Raw genomic sequence first — 27826 nt, forward strand, 5'->3', positions numbered from 1 at the left:
AACTGGAGCCTCACCATTTGCATATGTGAGGCTCCAGTTATACATCGAGTGTCACATTAAATGACAAAAATGAAGAGAGTTAAAGCAGCTGGAGAGGTTTTCTTACAACTTTTGAGCTGACACAGTTTTGGAAAATGTTTCCTTCACGCTGCACTGTACAACATAGGCAGCCAAGAGTCTCCAAAACAAAACAGAATTGACAGATAGGAGAAAATTCCCACTCATCCTGAAGTTCCCAAAATCCAGCACTGAGCGTAAACAAAGTGTCTAAGTAGCGTGGGAATGCTAACCCTAACCCTAGCTGGAGTTTGAGCAATCCAGCACTGAGCGTAAAAAGATGAGTCAAAGTAACGTCTAATCGGATTAGTTTCCTTAGAGCTGGTTCAGAGTCTGCTCAAGAGTTTACCTTTCACACATGCGCAAAGAAGAATGTTGGGGGTGCACGCTTCAAGGCGCCTTACAGCTGTAGGGAGTGATTCGAGACGATTCGTGGCGTGTGCTCGTTCCCATATACCGTACGCCCCGGGGTGCAGTGCTAGGATGATGTACAATTCCGCTTGGGCACGTAACGGCGTTATACGCAAGGTTTTCGTTTGTTCGTTTTGTTTTGCTCTGCTTTGCTTTGTTTTGCTTTCCATCGCGTTGGTAAGAGCGTAAATAAAAAGGCGATTCCTGCGTCTACCACTAATGTAAGAGCTATTTCAAGTGCGACGTGGTGCGGCTTTTCAAATGCTTGTGGGCATTTCTCTGTTGTTGATTCTTTTTTTGTGTGTAACAAAGTGGCATTTTCATGTCCGGACGGGGAGACTTTATCATTCCGACATGAAGCCACCCTTAAGTCCTCTGAGGCGTGTCTGTCTGCAAGGCTTGTATTTTGGAAATGTTTTTTTGAAACGGAGAACGACTTTGAAATAGGCTTCCGCCGGCGCCTCGCGATCCAGGTAAGATTGTAGCAAGAACGCAGCGGCAGTGGGGCTTGCTGTAGTCGTGGCCGAGTGGTTAAGGCGATGGACTAGAAATCCATTGGGGTCTCCCCGCGCAGGTTCGTAATCCTGCCGACTACGTTATCCGCCTCCAGTCGGTGTGTTTCGGCGCAAGCAAAGAAGCGCGCCTCTTTGCTGTTCCTGGTGGTTTTAAAACGCCCAATCGCTTGTACCCGCTGCCTTGGAAATAAGTTCTTCAGCGTCCGCGAATGGCATTTTGCAGCTGGAAGCAGATGTCGACGCGTTTTGCACAGAGCACCAAAAAAGCGTCTTTTTTGAAGACCCAGGCACTGAGCATTGGTGGTTCAGTGGTAGAATTCTCGCCTGCCACGCGGGAGGCTCGGGTTCGATTCCCGGCCAATGCAGTGGCTTTTGCAGCGAGCGGCTCCATCACTTGCATCCCCTTGCAACTCGCAACTCAAAAAACCCACTGAAGCTAAGCAGGTGTGAGCCAGGTCAGTACCCGGATGAGGGTGAGCTACAGGGAAAAACAAAGCTTCCAGCTGGAAGCGGTGTTAATGGTGCCGGCGGTGGGGCGCTCACCCTGAGGTCTGTGCGGGTCCCAATGCCCCAGTATAGTGACGGAGATGCTGTGTTGTAAAAGGGCGCTGTCTTTTGGATGAGATGTAAAACCGAGGTCACAGCGCTCTGTGGTCATTCAAAATGACCACCAAAACCTTTGACAAAAGCTCTTGGTAATTGATGGTCTTCAATAATGCTTCTCCTTTAGGTACATTTTAAATCAGCTGTAAAATGCTGTGAAATGGGGGGGCACTTCAGGCCAGTGTAGGATTTGGGTTACAAGAACCATAAAAACTGCACGAGAAAGCCCAAACACTGAATTACACGGCTTTCTTTTCAAAGGAGGACAAAAGAAATTCCCTGAGTTCGATTTTTTGCAGCACAGAGAGGAGCACTGTTGTGAGGCCGGTTAGCTCAGTTGGTTCGAGCGTGGTGCTAATAATGCCAAGGTCCCGGGTTCGAGCCCCATACTGGCCAGGTCCTTTTCTCCTCTCTTACCAAAGCTGTTAGGTTCCTTTCCGTGGTGAGAGGGGTTGTCATGCAACGCTGCCACGTAGTGCCGACAGACAAGAGTGTTGCGGGAGAAGAGAAAAGTGTTTGAAGATTTAAGAGTGTCTTAGGTGGAGCCAAAATCAAGTGTCACAAATACAAGTGGGAGGATTTCCAATGTTTAATATGGTAAAAATAAGCGGAAGTTATCTGCCGGTCCGGCACAGTCTGCCATGCTTTTGTCATATACTGTAAAGTGGTGTCGAACTGGGTGTCGAACTGGAGCCTCACCATTTGCATATGTGAGGCTCCAGTTATACATCGAGTGTCACATTAAATGACAAAAATGAAGAGAGTTAAAGCAGCTGGAGAGGTTTTCTTACAACTTTTGAGCTGACACAGTTTTGGAAAATGTTTCCTTCACGCTGCACTGTACAACATAGGCAGCCAAGAGTCTCCAAAACAAAACAGAATTGACAGATAGGAGAAAATTCCCACTCATCCTGAAGTTCCCAAAATCCAGCACTGAGCGTAAACAAAGTGTCTAAGTAGCGTGGGAAAGCTAACCCTAACCCTAGCTGGAGTTTGAGCAATCCAGCACTGAGCGTAAAAAGATGAGTCAAAGTAACGTCTAATCGGATTAGTTTCCTTAGAGCTGGTTCAGAGTCTGCTCAAGAGTTTACCTTTCACACATGCGCAAAGAAGAATGTTGGGGGTGCACGCTTCAAGGCGCCTTACAGCTGTAGGGAGTGATTCGAGACGATTCGTGGCGTGTGCTCGTTCCCATATACCGTACGCCCCGGGGTGCAGTGCTAGGATGATGTACAATTCCGCTTGGGCACGTAACGGCGTTATACGCAAGGTTTTCGTTTGTTCGTTTTGTTTTGCTCTGCTTTGCTTTGTTTTGCTTTCCATCGCGTTGGTAAGAGCGTAAATAAAAAGGCGATTCCTGCGTCTACCACTAATGTAAGAGCTATTTCAAGTGCGACGTGGTGCGGCTTTTCAAATGCTTGTGGGCATTTCTCTGTTGTTGATTCTTTTTTTATGTGTAACAAAGTGGCATTTTCATGTCCGGACGGGGAGACTTTATCATTCCGACATGAAGCCACCCTTAAGTCCTCTGAGGCGTGTCTGTCTGCAAGGCTTGTATTTTGGAAATGTTTTTTTGAAACGGAGAACGACTTTGAAATAGGCTTCCGCCGGCGCCTCGCGATCCAGGTAAGATTGTAGCAAGAACGCAGCGGCAGTGGGGCTTGCTGTAGTCGTGGCCGAGTGGTTAAGGCGATGGACTAGAAATCCATTGGGGTCTCCCCGCGCAGGTTCGTAATCCTGCCGACTACGTTATCCGCCTCCAGTCGGTGTGTTTCGGCGCAAGCAAAGAAGCGCGCCTCTTTGCTGTTCCTGGTGGTTTTAAAACGCCCAATCGCTTGTACCCGCTGCCTTGGAAATAAGTTCTTCAGCGTCCGCGAATGGCATTTTGCAGCTGGAAGCAGATGTCGACGCGTTTTGCACAGAGCACCAAAAAAGCGTCTTTTTTGAAGACCCAGGCACTGAGCATTGGTGGTTCAGTGGTAGAATTCTTGCCTGCCACGCGGGAGGCTCGGGTTCGATTCCCGGCCAATGCAGTGGCTTTTGCAGCGAGCGGCTCCATCACTTGCATCCCCTTGCAACTCGCAACTCAAAAAACCCACTGAAGCTAAGCAGGTGTGAGCCAGGTCAGTACCCGGATGAGGGTGAGCTACAGGGAAAAAAAAAGCTTCCAGCTGGAAGCGGTGTTAATGGTGCCGGCGGTGGGGCGCTCACCCTGAGGTCTGTGCGGGTCCCAATGCCCCAGTATAGTGACGGAGATGCTGTGTTGTAAAAGGGCGCTGTCTTTTGGATGAGATGTAAAACCGAGGTCACAGCGCTCTGTGGTCATTCAAAATGACCACCAAAACCTTTGACAAAAGCTCTTGGTAATTGATGGTCTTCAATAATGCTTCTCCTTTAGGTACATTTTAAATCAGCTGAAAAATGCTGTGAAATGGGGGGGCACTTCAGGCCAGTGTAGGATTTGGGTTACAAGAACCATAAAAACTGCACGAGAAAGCCCAAACACTGAATTACACGGCTTTCTATTCAAAGGAGGACAAAAGAAATTCCCTGAGTTTGATTTTTTGCAGCACAGAGAGGAGCACTGTCGTGAGGCCGGTTAGCTCAGTTGGTTAGAGCGTGGTGCTAATAACGCCTAATCGTACGGGCCAGGTCCTTTTCTCCTTTCTTACCAAAGCTGTTAGGTTCCTTTCCGTGGTGAGATGGGTTGTCATGCAACACTGCCACATAGTGCCGACAGACAAGAGTGTTGCGGGAGAAGAGAAAAGTGTTTGAAGATTTAAGAGTGTCTTAGGTGGAGCCAAAATCAAGTGTCACAAATGAAAGTGGTTGGATTTCCAATGTTTAATATGGTAAAAATAAGCGGAAGTTATCTGCCGGTCCGGCACAGTCTGCCATGCTTTTGTCATATACTGTAAAGTGGTGTCGAACTGGAGCCTCACCATTTGCATATGTGAGGCTCCAGTTATACATCGAGTGTCACATTAAATGACAAAAATGAAGAGAGTTAAAGCAGCTGGAGAGGTTTTCTTACAACTTTTGAGCTGACACAGTTTTGGAAAATGTTTCCTTCACGCTGCACTGTACAATATAGGCAGCCAAGAGTTTCCAAAACAAAACAGAATTGACAGATAGGAGAAAATTCCCACTCGTCCTGAAGTTCCCAAAATCCAGCACTGAGCGTAAACAAAGTGTCTAAGTAGCGTGGGAATGCTAACACTAACCCTAGCTGGAGTTTGAGCAAACCAGCACTGAGAGTAAAAAGATGAGTCAAAGTAACGTCTAATCGGATTAGTTTCCTTAGAGCTGGTTCAGAGTTTGCTCAAGAGTTTACCTTTCACAGATGCGCAAAGAAGAATGTTGGGGGTGCACGCTTCAAGGCACCTTACAGCTGTAGAGACTGATTCGAGACGATTCATGGCGTGTGCTCGTTCCCATATACCGTACGCCCCGGGGTGCAGTGCTAGGATGACGTACAATACCGCTTGGGCACGTAACGGCGTTATATGCAAGTGCGGGACGTGAGGGTTTTCGTTTGTTCGTTTTGTTTTGCTCTGCTTTGCTTTGTTTTGCTTTCCATCGCGTTGGTAAGAGCGTAAATAAAAAGGCGATTCCTGCGTCTACCACTAAGGTAAGAGCTATTTCAAGTGCGGCGTGGTGCGGCTTTTCAAATGCTCAACAGGATGACTTCGCATGCACGCGTGCTTTCATGCAGTCGTGTGTGCAACCATGTCTGCTTACGTGCAAACGGGCGTGGTTTCATGTATGCAAAAAACTTTCCTGGGCTCTTCTGAAGCACATAAAATTATTTGGAGATATACATTTGTCTTGTTTTCCTCTTAGGCTCTAGAATTGATAACTTTTTTTTCATTTTTGGCATTTTTCATAATTTTCTAGAAAGTGGTTGCAAGCCCGATATCATGCAAAGAAACGTCAGGATTCGGGGATCAGTCAATGGATTTTCTTCAAAGTTGGATTTTTGCACTCTGTTGACCAAGAGATGTTGTTCTATAATGTTTTTTTTTCAAATTTAAAAATATCATTTTTTCATGGAGCTTTGAAGGGGATGGATTCACCCTCCCTTAGCCAGGACAGAGCTCCAGGAGCCTGCGTAGGATTCTAGCTTTCTCCCCTTGCAGGCACCTGGCACAGAAGACAATATTTTTTTCCTTAAAATCTTTTTTTTTGTGTTCCTTGTTGTTCCAAACTTAATTTTAATCACTTTTAATTAGAGATTTTATTAAAAATAGTGCAATAAATGACTAATTTCACAAAAATTAATGTAATATAAAACGGATGTTTTCAACTTTATTGTAGTGTTTTAGAAACTAATATGTCTTCAAAAATGGTTGTTTTTCACTCCTATGAATGAAAACTGTTGTTATATGATGTTTTTTTTTTCAAATTTTAAATGATCATTTTTTTATGGAGCTTTGAAGGGGATGGATTCACCCTCCTTTAGCCAGGACAGAGCTCCAGGAGCCTGGGTAGGATTCTAGCTTTCTCCCCTTGCAGGCACCTGGCACAGAAGACATCATTTTTTTCCTTAAAATCTTTTTTTTTGTGTTCCTTGTTGCTCCAAACTTAATTCTATTCACTTTTAATTAGAGATTATATTAAAAATAGTGCAATAAATGACTAATTTCACTAAAAATACTAAAAGTAATATAAAACGGATGTTTTTAACTTTATTGTAGTGTTTTAGAAACTAATATGTCTTCAAAAATGGTTATTTTTCACTCCTAGGAATGAAAGCTGTTGTTATATGATGTTTATTTTCAAATTTTGAAAAAGCAAAGGATTCTAGCTTTCTCCACTTGCAGGCATCGGACACAGAGAACCTCATGGTTTTCCTAAAAATCATTTTTTATGTTCCCTGGTGTTCCAAACTTAGTTTTAATCAATTTTAATTTGTTATGTTACAAACAGGGTAATAAAGTCTTAATTGGACTATAACTAATGTCATATTGTCTGCTACAAAACTGATATTTTCAGCTCTATTGTAGAGATTCTAGAATCAACTAATAAAGAATTGAAATAAAAAAAGGGCATAAGAAGACATTACCAACAACGACCACATGATGGAGATATTGTCTAGACATTACCAACAACGACCACAAGATGGAGATATTGTCTAGACATTACCAACAACGACCACAAGATGGAGATATTTTCCAAAGAGGCAAGAGGGGCAAAGCTGCGATAAGGTAAAATCATTTTTTGAAAGAGATTGTTGTCAGAATGCACATCCGTATCCCAAACAGAATCTCTAGTAAAATATGATCATTTGTGAAACAGGCAAATGAGTGTCAGCTACAATATGATTGCTACATATCTGCATTTGTTGGTATTTAAGGAGTAAGAGTGCAGGTTTAAACCTGCGATCCAGTGTGTTGAAGAATTTCACAACACTACCTCTAGCACATATGGAAATAAATCCTCATAATGATTATTGCCCTGGGCATGTACCAAAAAAGCAGTGAGCATATATATATATATCACTGGGTTGAAGCTAGAAACACAGAATAACTGCAAACACATCCTAAATACAGTGTTCCAGCACCTTTGACCTCATCCAGAACGTATCATTTCTTGAAAGGGATTGCTGTCCGAATGCACATCTGAATCCCAAACAGAATCTCTAGTAAAATACGATCATTTGTGAAACAGGCAAATGACTGTCTCAGGGGCCCATTTCTCATTGTCAGACACATGTATGCAATGCTTTCACTGTGCATTGAGCAATAGGGATCAAAAACAGAATGGAAACAGACATGGAAACCAACGAGGATGGGATTTGAACCCATGCGTGCAAAGCACAATGGATTAGCAATCCATAGCCTTAACCACTCGGCCACCTCGTTAACAAAACTGGGCTGTCCCAACTGGGTTGGCGCGCTCCAGATGATCTTTTTCTTTTTTTTCCCTCGTACTCGAGGGTCATTTTCCTGTTCCACATGCGATTTCAACATTTTCCTTGGGAGATGTCAAGCCAGCAAGCCACTGCTGTGGTTCAGTGGCCAGCGTGGAGTTCAGTGGCCCTGTTGTACACAGAAAGCACATTGAGCTCCTTGGACATGAAAAGTTCCAGATAAAAGCCATTTGTCATCCTTTCTCTTGGTGTCGATGTTGCTATTGTATGTAAAGGTGGCAACTTGCTCAGCGAGCAGGCGGAGCACACACCGAATGCAGATGTGTCTGAGTGGTGTGTCCAAGTGGCTGCAAAAGGACAGCACTCCCGGGGCGCTGTGGCTTAGTTGGTTAAAGCGCCTGCCTAGTAAACAGGAGGCCCTGGGTCTGAATCCCAGTGGATAACCGCCTACGGCTAGACTTAATTAAATGCAAGTATTCATTTCCTGTCTTTAACACGACTTGTTTTTCTTAAAATGGATGCAACTTGCAAAACATGAAATACAAACCTTGCTAATCAGCGCTAGCAGCTGGCAAAAAAAAAGAAGTCAGCAATGTTTTTTTTCTTTAACCTTAACCCTGCTAATGGAGAAGAGTTAAACGACCGAGTCTATGCAGCTTAAACGGTGCGCACGTCGGGTTCTTAGCTGAAAGGGTGGTAAATCACGCTCACCCCAGTCCTTAATCTTTTAAAGAGGATACAAAATTGAACCTAGTCGCCACATCACATACATCCTGTTCAATGATAAAAAGGTAACATCTATCCTCGCTCCAGAGTAAATCTCACGTTGAGGGCATATTTTTTTTCACTTTACCGTGAATCGGGCTCGGCTGCACAGAGGAGAGAGCAGAGCAATGAGGTCACGGGGACAGGGGAGTCACACGCTGGCTGTTTGAACACGCGGAAGATCACTGAGGGATCCACAGTATATGGACCCTCCGTGCGCAATCAGTCCGCACTCCGGACTCTGAAACCTGCCATCCGAGTTAAGATCTCGGCAGAACCTGAAGCGCAGTTCCTTCTTAAAACGTAATCTGGTGAGCATTTCTAGAATCGTACTTGTATAGATGCAGCCTTTAATGTGTTGCTAGGTTAAAATTGATGACTTCTTGTATTTCAGTAGGCAACTGCCCTCTTGATTTTGGATTTAATTTCTTTATTACAGTGGCGCTTTTATGAAGCCAAGGGACCAGGGAGCTGCCCCAGTACTGGGATGGCCAGTTCGAAATCATAGAAACTATTGTCAATTCCAGTCCCATGTCAGTGCGAGCAGGGATTTTGACATCTTGTTTTGCTATGTTCTGCACCAACAGGCAGGTGGCTCGGCCATTCCGTTCCAGTTTGGGGGTACAACAGACTGCTAGGTTCAGTCTGATAAACTGAGCTGATGGTTGGAAGAAAACCATCTCAGCGTCCATTCTCTGTCCCTTCTTTAGGACAAGGCGTACCGGAAACCCTGCTGTTGACGCAGGAACGATCAGGTCCGATTCGTTTACTACCTGGCAGGCCTGAGGAATCGTCTGACCTGACCGAATGTTCTCGGGGTCACCGCTTAGAGAGTGGGCATCTGGGTCCACCCGTTTCCACAGCACACTGTTTACTGTGTCCAGCTGGGCGCCCAGTCGAACCAATAGGTCTGCACCAATGCAGACCGAATGGGTCAGCTGAGGTGCTACCTGGAAGTAGTGAGCAAACTTCCTTTTTCCGATGGAGATGGAAGCTACACAGCTTCCTTTGCTCCAAATGGACCTATGAGGTGGGGGTGCCCACCACAGAACCTGTGACTGCGTCACCAGGGTCACCTGACAGCTTCGCGACAGGTCCTCGAACAGACCTTCACTGATTATGGACTTCTCAGAGCTGAGGCTAAGAATTACATCATCAACCTGCACTTCTGCCACCTGGACCCCCTCCCACCACCATGGGGTGGTAGTCCTGGACCCCCTGAGGTACCAGGGTGCACAGAAAGGACTCCCATTCATTACCGGACAGGGAGATCCACTCTTCTTCAGGGATGAAAAGGGGGTGTGCTTTACCTGGCGGGTCAAGCAGCTGCTCGGAGCACTGCTCCTGTAGTTGGGAGACCGTGGGAGTGCTGGCCTGGGCAGGACTTCCCTGTAGTTTTGGAAAGCAAGAAGAGACATTTATTCTCGTCCAGAGGAACCAGGAGGAACCTCCAACTCAGCTATAGTGTTCAGTGGGCACTGTGTGATCACAGCATAACCACTGAATCCCCCTTTTTGCTGTGCAACAGGCTTAGGGTTTTTGACCTGAGCCCACAATTTTCCACGCTGGCAGTCCACCAGAGGCTCCAGCCTGTCAAGCAGGTCTTGGCCAATGAGTAGTGGCTCTCTTTTTAACCTAGAGATGTAAACAGGATGCACCATGTTCATTGGCCCGAACCTAAGTGCCACCCACACTCGGTGTGTGATCCTGGCATGATCCTGGGTATAGCTGGAAATATCTATCTTACACGGTTCTACCTTAAGTCTGATGCCTTTTCCTTTCGCTACTCGTTTGAGCTCGCTGAGTAGATCGGCTGACATCAAACTAATTTCAGCCCCAGTGTCAATCAGTGCTTCTCTATCTAAGACGTTTTCAAGAAAAACCTTGATATAAATACGCCTTGCTTTGCCTTTCTGGCTGAGATTCCCTAAGAATTGTTGGAAGCCTGCCTTTTCTTTGACTTCAGGGGCGGGGTCAGCGCCCAACTCAGAGTCACAGCCTTCTTCCAGGCAGGAACCCTCCCACCCAATCAGATAGACTGAGGGAGGGGCTTGGGACGGATCCCCGCCTCCTCCAGTGAGAAGGGGCGTGGTCCCCCTAAGCTCATTCACACTTCTGGCATTCGGTGCGGAAGGTTTACCCTGTCCTGATCTCTCAGGCAGGGCTTGTTCAAGCCTGGCCAGGCGGGCTGCAGTCGACTCCCTTCGTCCAGTCTTATGATAGACTCTGCCTGAGCCCTTGCCTTCCCCGTAGCGCTCACGGCGGCTCTGACGCTTAGTGCGGTCCTGCCTGCCTATTTTGTGCCGGGGCTTAGCGAGCTCAGGAACCTCAGCTGCCTCGAGCTGAGGCGAGTCGTCAACCCTGCTGGCTTTAGTGGCGAACACGGCCGTTTTAGCAGGTTTTCGCTCTGAGGAAGCAGAGACTTCAGCTCCCCAGGCTTTTTGAGCCAACCTTCTAATGTCAGCCATTTTCATCGCTGTGTGTGCATCACAATCATTTTCCTGACTGAGGGATGCAGATTAGCAATGAATAAACCTTTGAAATTCACGTTCTCTTCGCAACCCTCTTCATTCCGCCCTGCAAAATAAGTGCGCCTAAGCCTCTGATAATAGTCGCGAGGGGCTTCAGCTTTTTCGTGCTTAATATGGTGCACAGCAGCCACGGCAGCTATGGGATCGATAAAAGCCGAAAATTCTCCGATCATTGCCTGACACAGCTCCTCAAAGCTATTACAGACTTCCGGTCCTTGTCTAGACATCCACTCGTGGATCGCTCGGCTGGTAGTTTTCCTTACTTACATAGCCTTTTCCTGTTCGGACGCTTCGGGCATAAACTGCAAAGTATATCTCAGCTCATCGATGTAGGTCTCCACATTATTCCCTGACACTGACGGGTCAAACCTTTCTACATCTTTGGCTAACTGCCTCAGGGAGTGGAGGTTAATTTTTACGGTTTCTCCGCGGGCAGGGAGACGGCCGTGATCAGGAGCAGGGGGTCTATGCCTGAACTGACTCGCCCTTGCGTCTCGCGCAGGACTCGGCGATCTCCCCCATGCCGATCCGACCACAGACCCTGGCTGGGAGAAACCTCCTCCCGGCGCGTTGGGTGAGCGCTCCGGGCTGCTAGGTGGGCTGGCATGCAAGTGGGATCTAGTCTATTTTGCTTCCAGTACGGCAGCATCTGACTCCTTTTGCCTTTCCTGGCTGAGCTCATTTAAACTCTCAATTTCTTTTTCTTTTTCTTTCGAGCTCCCTTCCAGGTCTCTCCTAGCTACCTCAGCCGCAGTTTCTCTAGCAGACAAGTCATCTAATTTACCTAAAACTTCCCTGAGTCAGTCTTCACTTTCCTCATTTTTCACTCTCTTTTCTCTGATTATATCCAACAACTCGACTCGCTCCACCTTATATCTTTCTAGCGTTCCCTGAAGCTTTTGAAACTTTGTCAGCTCGGACAAAGACAGTTCCAGCTGTTTAGCTAGATTTAAGGTGAAACTCGATAGGACCAGAACTGCGTTCACAGACACTCCTGTGTTAAGCTGGTTCGCTACCTTAGCTACTAAATCTACTTGCAGCTTCTCAATATCATCAAAGTTCAACTTTTCGATACCACTCCAGTAACCAGGATTGTCGTCGCTAGAAATAGTACTTATAAGCGACTCCACTTCAGACATTTTAGCAGCCATTGTCATTACGTCAGAGAAACTTTAAGAGTATTACTTTTTTTTTTCTTTTTCCAAAATACAGTATGGAATCTAGACACCCGAGCAGATGGATTTCCAATCAGCACACGTTACACTAAACGCTAGAAAACAGGGGGATTTCTTTACGCAGTTATCAGCACACCCGGTATTCGCGTATAGAAGCCGCGGTGCTGTGCTGAACTTCAGTTATTCTGTGCGACTGATTCTCATTTCATTCTAAACTCACCCACCCAGGGACGCCATTAAATGTAATGGTTTGATGGGTTTACTGAGACAATTATTAATTGTAGCAGTAATCACAAGGTTGTTCGTTGGGGCTTTTAGAAAATCAATCGTCAGAACAACTAACAACGCACACACAGGGGTTCAATACACTAGATACATTTATTAATATAAATTGTGCACCAAACATATACTAGTCTGCCTGGATACGAGTGGCAGACCTTACTGTGAGGGTTATCAATATACAAGGTATATAATCCCGAAGAGATGCAAACACAAAGAGATACACAACAGAGAATATATGTCAATATATATCGTTCGGTTACCAAATCGCTAATCAGTGTTATTACCCACTGTTACTCTAAACTCGGAAGTAAATACATTACTCATGAATTAAATTGATAACAACTTGTGTTGAGGTACAATTAAATTCTCGAGACGCAATGTAGAACATGGGGTTTACTTATCCACTGTGTATGGATTTGGAATTTCCCGGCACGAACACCAAACCAGCTGACAGGCTCTGTTGCAGCCTCTGTTCCAGCGGTTGTCCAATGGGCGTTGTCCCGGCGTCCTCTGGCTACCGGCCAACCAGTCAAGGTGCAGCTCGGAGTAGGACGGGCGGAGGAATCTGACTGCGGCGCGCAGTCCTCACAAGTCACTCTTGTGCCTGGGAAGAAGCTGGTTCGTTCCCGGTCCAGCACTGCTTCTGAATAAGCTATTCAGGTTGTCGACGAGGGTCCAACTGTAGGGTCCAACTGTCCAACACAAACACAATCTGTGGCGTTTAGCGTGACAGTCTTGCAGGCATCGTGCTGTCTCACTGCAATACTATACCGCTGGAGGAAACAGTCCATCTGGCCATGAAACTCATTTGAACGTCTAGCTACAGCAACTAACAATATCATGATTTATTCAGGATGTGTGGAATCACCATGTCCCGGAGACAGCTTCCGAAATCGTGAGCATTCTCTGGTGGTGTCCTGCAGGGCACCTGTTGGCGTGCGTTGGTGATATAGTGGTGAGCATAGCTGCCTTCCAAGCAGTTAACCCGGGTTCGATTCCCGGCCAACGCAGTGGCGATTGGTTTCAAATGCTGTCATGAGCCTTGGATTGTGACTAGCAAAGCGCAGCCTTTTGAAAAACGGAATGCAAAACAGAATTGAAGGAGAATCTTACAGGGGATTCTGAGCGGTGTCTGCATACACGCAGTCCGATACGGGTGCTGAAAGCTTGAGCTACTCTCAATGTCATGCTGCCTTTCCCCGGAGTAAATCTGTTACATTGAAAGAATGCTTCTGGCAGGTTCAAAAAGCGACCCTTGTTAATTGGAGAAATCAATGATTTCGAATGAATTCTGTATGCGTTAAAAGACAGCTATACACAGAAAACATGCAGGACACTGCTCATGATGTTTCCCGAGCCGAAACACAGTGCGTTTTTCCAAGCCATCTGACAAAGCCCGCCCACTGAAAACTGCAGCAGATCGTGTAAAGACGTTCAACTTTGTAACTACTGCACGCACAGGAAGCAGAATAAATTCCTCTTTTCCGGTTTTATTTATGCGAACCATAAATAAACCAAATAAACCAAGTTGCAAGAGGCCCGCACCCACAGCACAAATTGCGCAGCCTAGGCCACCTCCTCGCCCTGCACACCACCGCCTCCTGCTGGGCCCACTCTTTCGCACACTCACACGCCACACTAACACTCAAAAGTGTGGGCAAAACAAGAAAACGAGCGCACCGTTTCCTACACAACTGCAGTCACCGTTGCGCATTCGCAGCATGTCCCGGGATGCAATTCGGCCTCATTTGCATAACTCCAGACCGGCAGATCGCCACGCAAGCTCGCGACGTGCGCCTGCCACACACCGAACAAACCTTTTCAGCAATTTCCAAAAAACGGGCCTGCTCGCCTGCCCACAAGGCTCCATCTCTTACCTGCTCTCCAGAGCCTGCTGCCTTCTGTGCTTTTCTCTCGGCACCGCTGCAGCGCACACAACTCCTGCAGCGGGAGGGGGGGAGAAAGTTCCCGCGCTCCGCCGCAGGGAAGGCTCGCTCCGTGCGCACACGTCCTTTCGATGCCAGTCCAACAAGTGCTCCGCATTAGCTGCGTCGGGGCTCCGGGGTGTCGCACCTCACCTCACCTCGCACTGCCCCCTCCTTGAATGTCTGCCGCTGGGCATGCCCCACTCTCCTCCGCCTTATCTTATCGCGTGTGAGCACCGACAATGGCCACAATGCCGGGGAATGGCACCTGTAAATTAATTCTCTTCTCTTGCAGCCTGAGATCATGTCCTTCTTTTGGCTCCCTCCAGTTCTGATAAAAAATCTCACTCTTAGATTTGTTAATTTTTGCGGATGAAGCCAAAGAGAAATGATCACAGCACTGCAGAGCTCTGCTAATTGAGGCATTGTCAGAGAGGAGCAGGGTCATCCATGTATAGAGATGTCTTTACCTCTCCTCCCCCACTTCCAGGCACTGGTATCCCATTAATGGCCTGATCCTGGCGCAAGGCACAGGCTAAGGGCTCCATAGCCAAAACGAATAACAAGGGGGATAATGGGCAGGCCTGCCTCACCTCTGAACAGACTTCAAAGGGGTGTGATCTATTGCCATTAACCATTACTCTGCTGTTGCTACCTGTGTACAGCAGGTTAATCCACTTTCTCATGATGGGGCAAAAATTCATGTGCTCAAGTACCAATGTTAAGTACTGCCGGTTTAGGCGGTCAAAGGCCTTTTCTAGGTCTACACCTAAAATGCACAGAGGGAGGGAGCGATCCTCTGAGTACAGACAGACATCCCTCAACAAGGCCAGGTTGTCGCTCATCAGGCGTCCTGCTATCCCACAAGTCTGTTCTTTCCCTACCAGTGAGGCCACTACATTTTGTAGGCGCAGGAAAAGGGCTTTGGACAGGATCTTAGTGTCCACGCCTAACAGGCTGAGGGGTCTCCAGTTCTTTATGTCATTCTTTGCTCCTTTCTTAAACAAGAGAGAGATAGTGCCTTCTCTTAAGGAGTCAGGCAGCAATTCTGTCTTATAGCTTCGCTCGAATAGGAGCAGTAGCGGATCCTGAAGCAGATCCCAAAAGGTGCAATAAAATTCTTTAGGGAGCCCGTCAGCACCCGGAGTTTTCCTCTTCTGTAAGCTCTCCATAGCCTGTCTCAGCTCTTCTATTGTCAAATCCCTCTCAAGTACTTCCCTATCTTCTTCACTCAAAACGTTTTCTAGCTTTGAGGTAAAAAAATGAATTTCTTCATCCTTTACCTCTGTAGAGCTGTACAGTCTTGAGTAGAAGGCCTTGGTGCAGGAGAGGATAGCACTCGGCTCTGTTCTCTCTCGTCCCTCCTCATCAACTACACTTTCCATGACAGACTTGGAGCCTACCACTTTCCTGAAAAAGAAGCGAGTACACTTCTCATTTTCTTCCAAGAACTGCACTCTGCTTCTTAACAGCACTCCTCGACTACTTTCTTCGGCTATGCTCCGGATGTCCTTTTTTAAAAGGGTGATATCCTCGAGCACAGCGAAGCCACTGTGCAGCATCGTGTAGAGACGCTGCAGCTGCCTCTGTTTCCTGGCTAGCACTCCTCTCCGTCTGGCAGCAGCCTTCCTTCCCTCAGCCATGAAAAAGGCCTTTGTCCTCATCTTCACCTCCTCCCACCACTCTCCTACTGACCCGTACAGACACTGCAAGGACAGCCACTGTGATAGTTTCTCCTTGTAGCGGGATACTACCCCCTCGTTCTCTAGCAGCTTAGTGTTGAGTTTCCAGAGGCCTGGGCCAAAGACAGTCCCGCCCTTGAGTTCCACTCTACACCCTAAAGCCTGATGATCTGAGAAGAAGACAGGCTGAAGAGTGACCCCAACAACTTTCACTCTCTCTGAGACAAAGCAATAGTCAATTCTGGAGCTGCTATTCCTCCCTGACCATTTATATCCTGCTGTTGTGGGATATATACATCTATATGTGTCTGAGAGTTTAAAGTCTTGAACTAAGTTTTGCAGGGCCAGTGAGCTGGAATCCAATTTTATCGGAGAGCTAGACTGCCTGTCTGTGTGCTCTAAGATACAATTAAAATCCCCTCCCACTATCACGTCTGTGCTACTTAACAATAGGGGAGAGAGTGCCTTGAGTAGCTCCACCCTTCCTCCCACGTCAGTAGGACAATACATATTGATTAGCCGCAGGTTAACGGTCCCCCATTCCACATCCACACACAGCAACCTGCCATCTATGACCCTCTGAATACTTTTCAATTTGAAAGCCCATCCTTTGAAAAGAATGGCCACGCCAGAGGCTCTGTTGTTATTGTCCCCTGACCAAACAGAAGGCCCTTTATCCCACCTATCTTCAAAGCTTTTATACCTCTCTTGATAGGCTAAAGCACACTCCTGCAACATCAACACATCTCCCTCTCTCTGCTGGAGGTAATCAAAGACACACTGGCATTTAACTCTGTCATTGATACCTCTGGTGTTAAGAGAAATTATGTTTAGAGCCATATTACATAAGAAAGTGGAACCAGTCTTTACAAAACACATTTCTCTTCGGTCTCACCTGTTACCTTCTCTTTTTCTTTTTCTTCTTACCAATTTCCTGCCAGCCATCCTCTGAATGAGCCTTCATCAGGGTGGCAGCAGTAAAAGCGTTCACGGAGTCCATTTCAAGGAAGGGGGTAGAAGGAGGGGTGGAGGGGTTCCAGCTGTCCCTATCGCCATGCTCTCCTTCCTCCTCGCTCGGGGAGAAAACAGAGTCATTTTTCCTTTTCCTCAAGTCCAGCTCCTGGTAGCACTGAGGGGAAAGGGGTGCAGCCGATGCACCAGTCTCCTCTTCCCCCTCACCCACCAGCTGTTGCAGATCCTCCGTGACGGACTGGATGGAGGAGAGGAGGGCATCTGTAGCACTTGCAGAGTCTGAGAAAAGCAGCTCCGCTGAATCCTGGGTATCGTCGCTGGACCCGCTCCACCGGTGGGGGCCCCACAATGGCCCTCGTTCTGAGGAGCAGGAGTGGGGGAGGGGTCCTCGCTGTTCTCTGGGGTTTTCAAACCCTCGTGCTTGTCTGGTGCAGTCTGCGGTTGTGGGAGCGTAGTGGATTTCTCTTCCACCGGCCCCGGAGCCACAGCAGGACTGATCCTGGCTGGAGGCTGAGACTCTTTGTTCAACAAGGGTTCTTTGTTTGACTTGTTGTTTGCTTTGGCTTTTCGGGCCGGTTTGGCTGAAACAAGCACTGCCTCATCCTTTCTCATTTTGAGTTTATTGGCGTAGGCGTGAGGGCAGTTCTTAAAAACGTGTCCTTCCGAGCCACATAAATTGCACTTTGGCAGCATTGAACAGTCAGAGGCTAAATGTCCCTGTTTGCCACAGGTCTTGCAGCATTTCACAGTGCAGGACGATGCCAGGTGTCCCACAGCACCACAGCGCCGACGCACCTTTGGTTGTCCCACATAAAAAACATAGCCATTGCAGGCGCCCAGCCGGATTGTAGAGGGCAGGTGCCTTAAGCCTCCATTTACATTGTCCGGTAGCAAGCGAACCTCGAATTTCCTTGCTCCTGTTTTTATACCGTCAACATCTCTAACCTCAGTTCCATGGTGGACTGTGCAGTACTGCTTAAGCCAGGTGTGAATGTCCTCCGTCTTTGCCATTTCCGAGAACATAACAACATGCACCGTTTTCCTCTCTCTCTGTGTCAGAGGCTGCAAGTTGATCTTCTCAAGGGCAGGAACTTTCCCTCTTTTTGCCTCAAACACATCCACACATTGTTCAAACAGAGAATAGGTAGCAAAAACAACCTCAAATGCTTTCTGACCTGGGAGAGCGAAGATGAAATCCAAGTGCCGAGGTTCAAAGCCAAGTTCCTTCTGTAACACTTTTCTGCCTAACTGCATACGATCCATGAAGAGGTCATCCAAAAGCTCAAAACGTACAGCATTCTTGCGGGATCCAAAGGTTGCCATCTCAAACTGCAAAACAAACACTGCTTCCAGAAAACAAGAAAACAATCCAACTACACCAACTACAGGCTGATCAAGGTATCTCCCCTGCCAGGTAAGCCGAGAGCCGCAGGCGATGAGCCCGGAGCTGAACGGGCCCCACTGGCTCGTTTGTAAGGCCAGGTGCATTGCCAACCACGACCGGCAGGGCAGAGGGCTTGAAGGCGGCCTGGGCTCCTGCAGCTGTCCAGCCACGCACTCTGGTTTCTCTTCATCTCGTACAAATCTTTTGCCTTTTACTAAAGATTTCCATGGAGAGGAGCATGAATGAGTTCCATACAATTTTTGTGCTTCCCTGCCTTCGGGTGGGGCGCAGCTGGGCTGGTCAAAGAGAGAAAACAAAACCGCTCACAATCGCTCTTACAATGCAGTAAGTAGCACAGGCTACTTAGGGAGTAGGCTGATGTGTTTAAAAACAACCAGCGCCAGGCAGGAGTCAAACCTCCAAACTCCTAATCCATAGTCAGACACATTATCCATTGCACCACTGACCCTGGTGTGACATTGCAGGACTGTAACCCAGTGAGCTTAGCACTGCAACTAGTAAAATATTACCCCCGGTCCATTCTTTTCCAAAAGTGAGAAACACCTGTTTTCTACATTTTGTCTGTTTTAAAATCATATCTCTTTAAACCAAACCAAGAGTTTGTCTTTTGCACTGATATTCTGATTCATTTCGATTTCAAAGAAAAAAAAACATTACCTTCCAAAGCATCATAAAATTGTCCCTTCCTCCAGACTCTACTTCTCTCTTGTAGTAGTACAGCAGACCTTTCCAGGTGAGCAGATCACAGAGTCCGAAATGAGCTTCCTCCATCAAGCAAAGTACCTGAACATGACTCTGTCATCATAAAAGCGCCCCTGTAATAAAGAAATTAAATCCGAAATCAAGAGGGCAGTTACCTACTGAAGTTCAAGAAGTCATAAATTTTAACCTAGCAACACATTAAAGGCTGCATCTATACAAGTACGATTCTAGAAATGCTCACCAGATTACGTTTTAAGAAAGAACTGCGCCTCAGGTTCCGCCGAGATCTTAACTCGGATGGCAGGATTCAGAGTCTGGAGTGTGGAATGATGGCGCACGGAGGGTCCACATACTGTGGATCCCTCAGTGATCTTCCGCGTGTTCAAACCGCCAACGTGTGACTCCCCTGTCCCCGTGACCTCATTGCTCTGCTCTCGCCTCTGTGCAGCTGTGCCCGACTCATGGTAAAGTGGAAAAAAATATGCCCTCAACGTGAGATTTACACTGGAGTGAGGATAGTTGTTACCTTCTTATCGTTGAAACGGATGTATGTGATATGGCGACTAGGTTCTTCTCCATTAGCAGGCTTAAGGTTAAAGAAAAAAACATTGCTGACTTCTTTTTTTTTTGCCAGCCGCGAGCGCTGATTAGCGAGGTTTGTATTTCATATTTTGCAAGTTGCATCCATTTTAAGAAAAACAAGTCGTTCAAGACAGGAAATGAATACTTGCATTTAATTAAGTCTAGACGTATGCGGTTGTCCATAATGACCAGTTCTGTTCGAGAACACAGAACAAAAAAAGGCACCACTGGGATTCAGACCCAGGATCTCTTGTTTACTAAACAGGCGCTTTAACCAACTAAGCCACGGCGCCCTGGGAGTGCTGTCTTTTTGCAGCCACTTGGACACACCACTCAGACACATCTGCATTCGGTGTGTGCTCCGCCTGCTCGCTGAGCAAGTTGCCACCTTTACATACAATAGCAACATCGACACCAAGAGAAAGGATGACAAATGGCTTTTATCTGGAACTTTTCATGTCCAAGGAGCTCAATGTGCTTTCTGTGTACAACAGGGCCACTGAACTCCACACTGGCCACTGAACCACAGTAGTGGCTTGCTGGCTTGACATCTCCCAAGGAAAATGTTGAAATCGCATGTGGAACAGGAAAATGACCCTCGAGTATGAGGGAAAAAAAAGAAAAAGATCAACTGGAGTGCGCCAACCCATGTCAGGACAGCCCAGTTTTGTTGACGAGGTGGCCGAGTGGTTAAGGCGATGGACTGCTAATCCATTGTGCTCTGCACACATGGGGTCGAGTCCCATCCTTGTCGCTCTCCTTGTCTGACACTTGTGCCCGTTCGGTGTTGGCCCTCCTGTTCTTTGCTCCGGTACTAGAGCCGTACATTTTCTAGCGGTGGCTGAACATGGTATAGTAGCCTAACGTCGGTATCGAGCAGTGACAGTAACAGTATTTACATGCCCGTGCTGCCAAGTGGCTCTGGGTTGATACCGCGTTTTCACTTACTTGCAACGCAAACGGAGAAAGCGATTTTTGACAGTCTCTCGAGAGACTGCACTAGGTGTTTAGGGATAGACTTTGTCAGTTCCCCCTGGGATGATGGCCTCTCAAATAGTTTGTGATTCCTCTAGACGTTTATACAGTAGAAGCCTGCTTCGTGGCTTAAATCCAAGCTAATGTAACGAGTTAGAGGTCTGATGCAGAACTGCGAATTCAATGAACGGGAACAGTACAGTACATTGCACTGTATGTGTGAGGAAAGCTGCCCCCTTCTGTCCTTGTCGACCGAACAGAGGACTGTAAAGGATACCGCCAAGAAACTTTAGGATGCTGGTTGGAATACAGCTCCAAAGAAGCCCCTTTGGGTGTTATGTCATCAAAAAGTAAGAACAGCGACTCTCCCTTTGATCAAATGCGCAACAGAGCTGTTTTCCGTGGAGCAGGTTTCAGACCCGTAGACCTGTTTTATTTGTAGGGCAGGGCGCATTCCCAAATGCGAATCTCCTGTTTTAGAAATGCTTTGGGCGGCGTGAAGTGAAAATAAGAAATGGACTCCAGATGCACATGGAAGCAATCAAGTGTTTCATCCGAGCTGTTTCAAAGACTGCTCAAGAGCTTTCCTTTCACAGAGGCACAACGATTAATGATGGGGGTGCACCCTTCAATGCGCCTTACGACTCTAGGGAGTGATTGAGACGATTCGTAGCGTGTGCTAATTTCCCTCTATTTCCCGTGTTGCAGTGGTAGGATGACGTAAATTCCTGCTTCGACACGTAATGGCATTATAATCAAGTGCAAGAGCTGAGGGCTTTAGTTTTGTTTCGTTTTCCATGGCGTTTGTAAGCACGCAAATCAAAGGCAATTCCTGTGTCTAACAGGAATGTAAATGCTTTTGAAAGTGCAGTGTGGTGCAGCTTGTAAAATCCTTATCCACATTTGTGGTTTGTTGCTGTTTTTTTTGTCTGCCAAAACTGCATTTTGACATCCGGACGGGGAGACTTTATCATTTGAACGTGAAGCCAGCCTTAAACCCTCTGAGGCGTGTCTGTCTGCCGGCACGTATTTTGTCAAAGGTATTTATTTTTTTTTAACGGAGAGCGACTTTGAAAAGGTTTCCGCAGCCACGTCGCACTCCGTGTTAGATTAAAGGAGGAATGCGGCGATGGCGAACTCGCTGTAGTCGTGGCCGAGTGGTTAAGGCGATGGACTCGAAATCCGTTGGGGACTCCCCGCGCAGGTTTGAATCCTGCCGACTATGGCGTCTGCCGCACGTCTCCTTATGCCTGCGCGGCAAAGGCGAAGTGCCGCTTCTCCTTTCCTGGTACTATAAAAACGCTAAATCGCTTGGCCCCGCTGCCATGGAAATGAGTTCTTCAGATAACCACACATCTTGCGTTCGCACCTCTGGTGTTGTACTTATGCCTTTGAAAACCTAATGAATAAAACTGAAAGAACCGACACAATATATAGGTGCTCGTAAAGCACGCATTAAAGAACTGTTAACAGCAAGGGTTTCAGTGGGTTAACTGAGGAGAAGGCGTGATCGCTAATTGTTGACATTGTATTTGGTGTTAGAAACATTCTTACTGTGCATGACGTGGAACAAATGTAGCCACAGAAATTGCATCACGCTTTCATGTATGCTATTGCAGACACCAACGTTGCCTAGATAGAAAACCGAAATAGCCGTGGGTTTGCTTGCTGGTCTGAAGGATCTCTCTTCAAATCTCTATCATTTGTCAATGGAAGTAAAAGGCGCTGCAATCTCATACGTTCAGAATTAAACCCGCAGCTGTTGTTCGACTTTATTTCTTGACTAATTACAACTTAGTGTCGCAAGAGCAGTTACATAAACTTGTCTGGTATATTTGAACACAAATGCCGTTCTTCAATTAAAACTAACAGTACATTGTCAGGGACATTCAGTTCTATACAAACAAGAGACAGACAAGAGAATATTTCTACCTTTCATGTGGACTACGTGTTGACTTAATGATCGGAATAATTGAAAAGTTCGGGTTCATAGCCGATGCAGTGCGTGCTAATTAGAACAACAGCAACGCTGAGCTCTCAGCACCGTACTGAGCCCAGGTGATTTCCTAAAGCTGTCAGGTGCAGTTCATTTACATGAAGGAAATCTCTTACTGAGTACGATTACAATGCAGTAAGTAGCACAGACTACTTAGGGGAGTAGCCCGATGCGTTTAAAAACGACCCGAGCCAGGCAGGAGTCAAACTTACAATCTCCTGATTCGTAGTCAAACGCGTTATCTATTGCGCCACTGGCCATCGTGTGACATTGCAGGACTGCAACCCGGTGAGCTCAGCACTGCAACTAGTAAACTATTACCCCCGGTCCATTCTTTTCCAAAAGTGAGAAACACCTGTTTTCTACATTTTGTCTGTTTTAAAACCATATTTCTTTAAACCAAACCAAGAGTTTGTCTTTTGCACTGATATTCTGATTCATTTCGATTTCAAAGAAAAAAAAACCTACCTTCCAAAGCATCATAAAATTGTCCCTTCTTCCAGACTCTACTTCTCTCTTTTAGTAGTACAGCAGACCTTTCCAGGTGAGCAGATCACAGAGTCCGAAATGAGCTTCCTCCATCAAGCAAAGTACCTGAACATGACTCTGTCTTCATAAAAGCGCCCCTGTAATAAAGAAATTGAATCTGAAATCAAGAGGGCAGTTACCTACTGAAATACAAGAAGTCATCAATTTTAACCTAGCAACACATTAAAGGCTGCATCTATACAAGTACGATTCTAGAAATGCTCACCAGATTACGTTTTAAGAAGGAACTGCGCCTCAGGTTCCGCCGAGATCTTAACTCGGATGGCAGGATTCAGAGTCCGGAGTGCGGACTGATGGCGCACGGAGGGTCCATATACTGTGGATCCCTCAGTGATCTTCCGCGTATTCAAACCGCCAGCATGTGACTCCCCTGTCCCAGTGACCTCATTGCTCTGCTCTCTCCTCTGTGCAGCCGAGCCCGATTCACGGTAAAGTGAAAAAAAAGATGCCTTCAACGTGAGATTTACTCTGGAGCAAGGATAGATGTTACCTTTTTATCATTGAACAGGATGTATGTGATGTGGCGACTAGGTTCAATTTTGTATCCTCTTTAAAAGATTAAGAACTGGGGTGAGCGTGATTTACCACCCTTTCAGCTAAGAACCCGACGTGCGCACCGTTTAAGCTGCATAGACTCGGTTGTTTAACTCTTCTCCATTAGCAGGGTTAAGGTTAAAGAAAAAAAACATTGCTGACTTCTTTTTTTTTTTGCCAGCCGCTAGCACTGATTAGCAAGGTTTGTATTTCATGTTTTGCAAGTTGCATCCATTTTAAGAAAAACAAGTCGCGTTAAAGACAGGAAATGAATACTTGCATTTAATTAGGTCTAGCTGTAGGCGGTTGTCCATAATGACCAGTTCTGTTCGAGAACACAGAACAAAAAAGGCACCGCTGGGATTCGGACCCAGGATCTCCTGTTTACTAGACAGGCGCTTTAACCAACTAAGCCACGGCGCCCTGGGAGTGCTGTCGTTTTGCAGCCACTTGGACACACCACTCAGACACATCTGCATTCGGTGTGTGCTCCGCCTGTTCGCTGAGCAAGTTGCCACCTTTACATACAATAGCAACATCGACACCAAGAGAAAGGATGACAAATGGCTTTTATCTGGAACTTTTCATGTCCAAGGAGCTCAATGTGCATTCTGTGTACAACAGGGCCACTGAACTCCACAATGGCCACTGAACCAGTGGCTTGCTGGCTTGACATCTCCCAAGGAAAATGTTGAAATCGCATGTGGAACAGGAAAATGACCCTCGAGTACGAGGGAAAAAAAAGAAAAAGATCATCTGGAGCGCTGCAACCCATGTCTGGACAGCCCAGTTTCCTAGACGAGGTGGCCGAGTGGTTAAGGCGATGGACTGCTAATCCATTGTACTCTGCACGCATGGGTTCGAGTCCCATTCTCGTCACTCTCCATGTGTGCCCGTGTGCCTTTGGCCCTCCTGTTGTTTGCTCCAGTACTAGAGCCGTACATTTCCTAGTGGTGGCTGAACATGGTATAGTAGGCTAACGTCAGTATCGAGCAGTGACAGTAACAGTATTTACGTGCCGCTGCTGCCAAGTGGCTCTGGTTTGAGACCGCGTTTTCACTTACTTGCAACGCAAACGGAGAAAGCGATTTTTGACAGTCTCTCGAGAGATTGCGCTAGGTGTTTAGGGATAGACTTTGTCAGTTCCCCTGGGATGATGGCCTCTCAAATAGTTTGTGATTTCTCTAGACGTTTATAGACTAGAAGCCTGCTTCATGGCTTAAATCCAAGCTAAGGAAACGAGTTAGAGGTCTGATGCAGAACTGCGAATTCAATGAACGGGAACACTACAGTACATTGCACTGTGTGTGTGAGGAAAGCTGCCCCCTTCTGTCCCTTGTCGACCGAACAGAGGACTGTAAAGGATACCGCCAAGAAACTTTAGGATGCTGGTTGGAATCCAGCTCCAAAGAAGCCCCTTTGGGTGTTATGTCATCAAAAAGTAAGAACAGCGAATCTCCCTTTGATCAAAAGCGCAACAGAACTGTTTTCCGTGGAGCAGGTTTCAGACCCGTAGACCTGTTTTATTCGTAGGGCAGGGCGCATTCCCAAACACGAATCTCCTGTTTTAGAAATGCTTTGGGCGGCGTGAAGTGAAAATAAGAAATGGGCTCCAGATGCACATGGAAGCAATCAAGTGTTTCATCCGAGCTGTTTCAAAGACTGCTCAAGAGCTTTCCTTTCACAGAGGCGCAACGATTAATGATGGGTGTGCACCCTTCAATGCGCCTTACGACTCTAGGGAGTGATTGAGACATACGTAGCGTGTGCTCATTTCCCTCTATTCCCCGTATTGCAGTGGTAGGATGACATAAATTCCTGCTTCGACACGTAACGGCATTATAATCAAGTGCAGGAGCTGAGGGCTTTAGTTTTGTTTCGTTTTCCATGGCGTTCGTAAGCGCGCAAATCAAAGGCAATTCCTGCGTCTAACAGGAATGTAAATGCTTTGGAAAGTGCAGTGTGGTGCAGCTTGTAAAATCCTTGTCCACATTTGTGGTTTGTTGATGTTTTTTCTGTCTGCCAAAGTTCCATTTTGACATCCGGACGGGGAGACTTTATCATTTGAACGTGAAGCCAGCCTTAAACCCTCTGAGGCATGTCTGTCTGCCGGCACGTATTTTGTCAAAGGTATTTATTTTTTTTTAACGGAGAGCGACTTTGAAAAAGTTTCCGCAGCCACCTCGCACTCTGTGTTAGATTATAGGAGGAATGCGGCGGGGGTGAGCTTGCTGTAGTCGTGGCCGTGTGTTTAAGGCGATGGACTTGAAATCCGTTGCGAACTCCCTGCACAGGTTTGAATCCTGCCGACTATGGCGTCTGCCACACGTATCCTTGTGCCTCCCCGGCAAAGGCGAAGTGCCGCTTCTCCATTCCTGGTACTATAAATACGCTGAATCACTTGGCCCTGCTGCCATGGAAATGAGTTCTTCAGATAACCACACATCTTACGTTCGCGCCTCTGGTGCTCTACTTATGCCTTTGAAAACCTAATGAATAAAGCTGAAAGAACTGACACATTATGTAGGTGTTCTTAAAGCACGCAGTAAAGAACTGTTAACAGCAAGGGTTTCAGTGGGTTAACTGAGGAGAAGGCGTGATCGCTAATTGTTGACTTTTTATTTGGTGTTAGAAACACTCTTACTGTGCATGACGTGCAACAAATGTAGCCACAGAAATTGCATCACGCTTTCATGTATGCTATTGCAGACACCAACGTTGCCTAGATAGAAAACCGAAATAGCCGTGGGTTTGCTTGCTGGTCTGAAGGATCTCTCTTCGAATTGCTATCATTTGTCAATGGAAGTAAAAGGCGCTGCACAGAGAGGACCACTGTCGTGAGGCCGGTTAGCTCAGTTGGTTAGAGCATGGTGCTAATAACGTCAAAGTCGTGGGTTCGAGCCCCTTACTGGCCAGGTCCTTTTCTCCTCTCTTACCAAAGCTGTTAGGTTCCTTTCCGTGGTGAGATGGGTTGTCATGCAACGCTGCCACATAGTGCCGACAGACAATTAAATGACAAAAATGAAGAGAGTTAAAGCAGCTGGAGAGGTTCACTTACAACTTTTGAGCTGACACAGTTTTGGAAAATGTTTCCTTCACGCTGCACTGTACCATATAGGCAGCCAAGTGTCTCCAAAACAAAACAGAATTGACAGTCATATAATGTCCATTAACCCCGGTTTTAAACGCAGCATCATGTCTGCCATCATAAGAATATGAGTCCAATATTTTAGAATATAGTCAGAATGAATTCTAACCTTACCTGTGGTGTCTTTGATCCCTTTTGCTCAATGCATGGTGTACGTACTGAATACATGTGTCTTGAGAATGAGGAATGGGCCCCTGAGACAGTCATTTGCCTGTTTCACAAATGATCGTATTTTACTAGAGATTCTGTTTGGGATTCAGATGTGCATTCAGACAGCAATCCCTTTCAAGAAATGATACGTTCTGGATGAGGTCAAAGGTGCTGGAACACTGTATTTAGGATGTGTTTGCAGTGATTGTGTGTCTCCTGCTTCAACGCAGTGATATATAGATGTGCTCCTGTAATTTATTGGTACAAGCCCAGGGCAGTAAGCAGTCTGAGGATTTATTTCCAGACGGCATAGAACAGTGAAGCAGTGAAGTAGTGCAACACACTGGATCATTATATTATTAGAATCTATTCTACTTAAATTATTACATTATACACAACTTGAGTTCATTTTAAAAATTAAAAGGTAATGAAAGGAATGCATTTTCATGAGAAAGATAATACCGATTTTTCATGTGATAATCTTCCTTATATCATGTCGTGCATCATTTGGACACTTTGTGGGCTTGAAATACAAAGAAAATCATGTTCTATGGTACAAGACAAATACAAAACTTAAGTTTTTATTTTAATTAGATTTGTTTATTAAGCATAAGCAATCATTTATTACATTAATATATGTGAAAATGACATTTTAGCACCATAATATTACATACAGGTCTCTAGCTTCAACACAGTGATATATGCTCAGTGATTTATTGGTACATGCCCAGGGCAATAATCAGAATTAGTATTTATTTCCATACGGGCTACAGGTAGTGTTGTGAAATACTTCAACACACTGGATCGCAGATTTAGACCCCCTGCACTCTTACTCCTTAAAAACCAAAGAAATGAAGATATGTAGCAATCACATTGTAACAGGGGTGACAGTGACTTAATGCTTATACTAGTGGACTTCTGGTACCTTTAGGGTACGGTGTTCCCTGAAGGGCTCTCAAACCCCGCATTTCAGATGCCTAGCTGTATCGCTGATG

At 46.3% G+C, this 27826-nt stretch overlaps 11 non-coding genes across 11 annotated transcripts; 9 read left to right on the forward strand and 2 right to left on the reverse strand.

Annotated features, from left to right (window-relative positions):
• The first annotated feature begins 981 nt into the window (after positions 1-981).
• Positions 982-1064, forward strand: trnas-aga (transfer RNA serine (anticodon AGA)). The gene has a single exon. It is a non-coding gene; the product is annotated as a tRNA-Ser (tRNA).
• Positions 1065-1277: 213 nt separating this feature from the next.
• On the forward strand, positions 1278-1348 carry trnag-gcc (transfer RNA glycine (anticodon GCC)). The gene has a single exon. It is a non-coding gene; the product is annotated as a tRNA-Gly (tRNA).
• Positions 1349-3252: 1904 nt separating this feature from the next.
• On the forward strand, positions 3253-3335 carry trnas-aga (transfer RNA serine (anticodon AGA)). Its single transcript has one exon. It is a non-coding gene; the product is annotated as a tRNA-Ser (tRNA).
• Positions 3336-3548: 213 nt separating this feature from the next.
• Positions 3549-3619, forward strand: trnag-gcc (transfer RNA glycine (anticodon GCC)). The gene has a single exon. It is a non-coding gene; the product is annotated as a tRNA-Gly (tRNA).
• Positions 3620-7368: 3749 nt separating this feature from the next.
• Positions 7369-7450, reverse strand: trnas-gcu (transfer RNA serine (anticodon GCU)). Its single transcript has one exon. It is a non-coding gene; the product is annotated as a tRNA-Ser (tRNA).
• A 5699-nt stretch (positions 7451-13149) lies between these two features.
• On the forward strand, positions 13150-13221 carry trnag-ucc (transfer RNA glycine (anticodon UCC)). The gene has a single exon. It is a non-coding gene; the product is annotated as a tRNA-Gly (tRNA).
• Positions 13222-18344: 5123 nt separating this feature from the next.
• Positions 18345-18461, forward strand: LOC148631287 (U5 spliceosomal RNA). Its single transcript, XR_015934795.1, has one exon. It is a non-coding gene; the product is annotated as a U5 spliceosomal RNA (small nuclear RNA).
• A 1690-nt stretch (positions 18462-20151) lies between these two features.
• On the forward strand, positions 20152-20233 carry trnas-gcu (transfer RNA serine (anticodon GCU)). Its single transcript has one exon. It is a non-coding gene; the product is annotated as a tRNA-Ser (tRNA).
• Positions 20234-21597: 1364 nt separating this feature from the next.
• Positions 21598-21679, forward strand: trnas-cga (transfer RNA serine (anticodon CGA)). The gene has a single exon. It is a non-coding gene; the product is annotated as a tRNA-Ser (tRNA).
• Positions 21680-23882: 2203 nt separating this feature from the next.
• trnat-agu (transfer RNA threonine (anticodon AGU)) lies at positions 23883-23956 on the reverse strand. The gene has a single exon. It is a non-coding gene; the product is annotated as a tRNA-Thr (tRNA).
• A 374-nt stretch (positions 23957-24330) lies between these two features.
• trnas-gcu (transfer RNA serine (anticodon GCU)) lies at positions 24331-24412 on the forward strand. The gene has a single exon. It is a non-coding gene; the product is annotated as a tRNA-Ser (tRNA).
• The last annotated feature ends 3414 nt before the right edge of the window (positions 24413-27826 follow it).

The sequence above is a fragment of the Lepisosteus platostomus genome, unplaced genomic scaffold, assembly GCF_059453375.1.
Source record: "Lepisosteus platostomus isolate fLepPlt1 unplaced genomic scaffold, fLepPlt1.hap1 Scaffold_78_H1, whole genome shotgun sequence".
NCBI classification, from domain to species: domain Eukaryota; kingdom Metazoa; phylum Chordata; class Actinopteri; order Semionotiformes; family Lepisosteidae; genus Lepisosteus; species Lepisosteus platostomus.